The sequence below is a fragment of the Chelonia mydas genome, chromosome 7, assembly GCF_015237465.2.
Source record: "Chelonia mydas isolate rCheMyd1 chromosome 7, rCheMyd1.pri.v2, whole genome shotgun sequence".
Lineage (NCBI taxonomy): Eukaryota > Metazoa > Chordata > Testudines > Cheloniidae > Chelonia > Chelonia mydas.
Window position 1 is genome coordinate 45,713,213 of NC_057853.1, and position 4,759 is coordinate 45,717,971.

A 4,759-nucleotide genomic window follows, 5' to 3' on the forward strand; every position below is an offset into this window, starting at 1 on the left:
TCAGCTGAGCCCCTCTTCCTGCCTCATTCATTCCAGGATGTCACAGCCCACCAGTTGACTTCACCAGGGCTGTGACAGTGATGTCACCAGTTTTGGGTGGTGATACCGTGGCATTAATCTGGGGCCAGGAGGAACCGGCCAGTTAGAGCAGCTGATGGCGCACAAATCCTTGACCCATCAGCAATGCTAGGCACACCAGAGTGTGCTGAGCCATTTGAAAAGCAAAGGGTGGTGGACACACGCTAGCCCCAATAGTATTGGGGTGTGGCCCTTTAAGGTGATGGAATGCTGGGAAATGTAGTCCAAAGGGATGCTGGGAATTGTAGCCCGGAGTTAGGTGACTGAGGTCAGGTGCGTGCGGGGCTGTATAAAAGGCAAGCCCTGTGCTCAGTTGGAGAGCATTCAGAGTGGGGCAAGATGTGGGGGAAAGGCTCTAGAGTGGCTAGGCTGGAAAACAGTGAGGTGGGGCTGCTGGAAAGGGGCTTGGGACAGGGTGTAGACAGACCCGCAAGGAGAGGCAAAGTGAAAAGGAAGAGCCCTGTAAGCTGCAGGCTGTGGCTGAGGCCTCAGATAACACCTGCACCTTATTCAGGAGGCTCAGATGGGTGCTCCCAGTGTCATTGGGGTGGAGTGCCCTAAGGAGGCCAGGGAAGGGGTGACCCATAAGAGGCTGGGTGGAAGGCTGCTTCTTGTTGGACCTTTTCTTACCCCTGAGAGGGAAAAGAAGTGTTTGAGGTTTATTCTGGAGGGTTGAACCTCAACTCACCAAACCACTCAGGAGACTGCCGGCCACCAGCTGGCTTAAGGGGAAACTGAGGCAATGATGCTGAGAGGTAAGAGTCTGTCCCAGTGGGGAAGGGAAGACAGGAAAACATTGATTAGAGATTGGGGTGAGGGGAGAGAATCAGGTCTAAACGTGGGGAGGCTTTAGTCCTGGAGTTTGACTACGCTAAAGTCTGCACCCATTGGCCCCTTGGACTCCCCTCTAGTTTTGAGGAGAAATTACATTTGGGTGAAACAAAAGTGTCCTCCTTCCGTCTGCTCTAATTCTTCTATCTGCTAATATAGATGCAACTAAACCAGCAAGCTGGTCTCTTGAATTATGTCTGCTGACTTTGATCTTGGATGTCCACCAACTGCTATTGGTTAACCTCCCTCGTGTTGTAATGGTACATTCTTGTACCCCTCTCTCATCCTTGTATGCGCTCCGTGTTGCGGTGGATTCTGGAGCTGCAGCCATTTTCTCCCTAATTCTCTCTGTTGGGGCTTTGTGGGTGAGTGGTGTGCACAGAATCCCATTTTGTGGGAGGAAAAGGTGGCTTCTCCGTCCATCTCCAATGGAGACCCTTTCCTCCCCTAGGGGAAGAACCCATAGTGGTTTCAGCGCCTGGCATGAGCTCTGACTCCTATTTCTATGGCCAGTTCCTATGGCATGTGGGTATAGCCGCTGAGTGGAGGAAGCGGCTCCTGAATTGTCGCCTGTGAACTTGTGTGATGTAGACAATCCGCACGGCACTCGGCTCTATCTGAGGGGTCCGTGGAAATGGCTACCTTTCTAGGTCAGGCGAGCGAAGGAGTAGGATCCACTGGAGCAGAGAGAGGGTAGGGTTTCCATCCGGCTGCCAGATGAGTTACCAAAACCACAGGTCCCTGTTTCTGGAGTTACTAGTTAAATAAACGCGTGTCTTAGAGATGGGGCTAATTAGCTGGGTGCAGCCCGGAGGAAAACTGTTCTTCAGTTCAAAGGACACTTACCAAGAATAACAGTTTAGCAGCTGGAAAGTTAACAGCCCTCCAAGCTAAAACTAATGCAAACCTTCCCATGCTGAGATGGCAACATGCCTAACTAATAGCATCACACCCATTCTGGGGGATTCCAGCCGAAGCCAATCGCGGTTTGCTTTCAAAGGTGGGGCACTACTGGCCTTTTGAAAGAGGGGCAGGGGCCTAACTGACCAGTGGAGAAAACAGGACCGCGTTCAACAGTGCTGTAGGAATGGATTAATCAGCTCTCACTTGCTGAGTGACCTGGCCTGGAGAACTGATCTCAGTGATGTTATGTAATGCTTGTAACTGAAGATCTGTCTAGCTGATGAGTGAATGAAGTAGTGTCTGGTCTGACGGGGATCAGCTAGATCTTAGAACAAGTTTATTCAACATCAGACTTGCCTCTGGCAGCACGGTGGGGTGGGGTGATGGACCCCACCCCTCTAGACGCAGCCTCCGTTCTATCCAGCAGGTGTACAGGAGCAGGCAGCAGTGTCTCCTTCACCCAGCTGTTGAGTACAGCTGGTCAAATATTTACCCAATACATTATTTAAACACCCTGTTATCTGTCCCGACTTCTGGTGTCCAGGCTGCTCTAGCCAGGAGCATGACCGCTCTGGTGTGCTTCATGTTGCACTTTGACAGGGAACTGCCCTGGGGTAGACTGGAACCTGAGCCTGTTGGGTGGGTTGGCTGGGCTTAGCAGCTGGACGTGGGGCTGTCTTCCTGAGTAATCCAAACCACACTGGGTCTGCAGAACCAGGTTGGAAGCTCCTTGCGGTGTCTTGGTACTGCAGATCCGGTCCTGCTGGAACCAGGACACGGAGAGGAAAAGCATGTGCCCATTGAAAAAGGGAAGGGGCGTTAGTTCAACACCAAGCTACAAAGTAAAACCATTCTGTATGGCGGTTGGTGGTTTTGGGTCCGTTCACCACTAACACTGCAGGTAAGAGCTGTGAGATGGGGGATCAAGGCTGGTAAAATTCCCAGGGAACACTAGGAAAGACACCAAATGGAGAGAACTGGTATAAATACTGAAAAACTTTTCACCATGGGAGAACTGGGTTCAAATACCACCGTAGGTAACAAGCAAGTGAGTCTGAGGTGGCTCAGTGATCCCTGTTTATACACAGCAAAAATCACTGTGCAGACTGACAGGACAGGCAATCCATGCTGAAGAGAAGTCCCAGGGTGGGCTGTGAGTCAGGCCGAAGGTGCATTGGCAGAGCTGAACAGAAGCCAGGAGGCGACTTGCAGGGGATGCTGTCCTTGAGGACTGAAATGCATTGGCTATGCTGTGTGGAGGAAGTTTGCCTGGCTCCCAGGCATGTTGTATTCCAGGCTCTAGATTGGGGTGGCCAGCCTGAGCCTGAGAAGGAGCCGGAATTTACCAATGTACATTGCCAAAGAGCCACCATAATACATCCGCAGCCCCCAATCAGTGTCTCCCCGCCCCCACCCCCGGCTCCCAGAACCTTCCACCCACCAGTAACCTTGCCAATCAGCACCTTCCCCTCCCTCCCCACACCTCCTGATCAGCTGTTTCGTGGCATGCAGGAGGCTCTGGGAGGGGGAGGAGCGAGGGCCTGGCAGGCTCAAGGGAGGGGGCGGGAAGGGGTGGAGTGGGGGCAGGGCCTGTGGCAGAGCCAGGGGTTGAGCAGTGAGCACCCCCTGGCACATTGGAAAGTTGGCGCCTGTAGCTCCAGCCCCGGAGTCGGTGCCTATTCAAAGAGCCGCATAACTTCTGAAGAGCCACATGTGGCTCCGGAGCCACAGGTTGGCCACCCCTGCTCTAGATGATCCTTAACTCTGCATCCACGTGCCAGAGTACATGGGGGGGGGGGGGCAGTGGTAGAACAAGACCTGCTGCCTTCCTCACATCTCTGCAAGTTCTGGGCCTGCCCCATGGTGGCCCGACACTCCGGGCTGCAGAGTGTTAGCACATTGCCACTGGCACCAGCCCGTGCCCTAGATCTCCTTGGAGTTGAGACTGTGGTCTGCTGAGCAGATGCTGGCAATTAGCATGCCCTACCCTCCCCGCTGCCCCCCCCCACTCCAATTTCTTGGAGGCCTGATCTTGGCAGAGTAGGAAATGAAGAATGCTGGCTGAGCAAAGGAGAGCGAGTGAGCAAGCAGAGCAGTTTACTAAACTGGTGGCTAAGGCCATCACAGTCCATTCTGGTCCATTTCACAGTCGTAGGATTTTAAAATCTGAAATTTCATGGTGTTGTAACTGTAGGGGTCCTGACCCAAAAGAGGGTTGCAGGGGGGTCGCAAGTTTATTTGGGCGGGGGGGGGTCATGACATTGCCACCCTTACTTTAGCGCTGCTGCTGACCGCAGCACTGCCTTCAGAGCTGGGCGGCCGGAGGGTGCCGGCTGCGGCCCACAGCAGCACAGAAGTAAGGGTGGCATGGTATGGTATTGCCAACCTTCTTTCTGTGCTGCTGGTGGCAGGGCATTGCCTTCGGAGCTGGGTGCCCGGCTAGCAGCTGCCACTCTCCAGCCACCCAGCTCTGAAGGCAGCGCAGAAGTAAGGGTGGCAATACCTCAACCACCCTACAATACTCTAGTACCCCCGCCATGCAACCCCATTTTGGGTCAGGACCCCCAGCATGAGAAACTCTGGTCTCCCCCATGACATCTGTATAGTACAGGGTAAAAGTACACAAGACCAGATTTCAGTCTCTACGTGTTTTTCACGGCTGTGAATGTGGCTTCTGTTGAGATTTCCAAACAGACCTCTATTATCTTCTCCCCCTACTTCCCTAGCCTTACCCACCTTTCTCCTCCCATCCCATAGGTCACGAGCAAAATCCTTGGTGCATGAAACCCTGCATCTTCCCCGTTCCATTGAAAAAACCCTGAAACTGCTTCAGTGCAAAAAAATCTTCATTTTGGCCAAGGTGCCCTTTTTCTTGGAAAAAGTAGATGAAGCTGTTTCATCCAGATTCACTGAGATACTCGGCCTACATCTGAAATACAGTGCAATG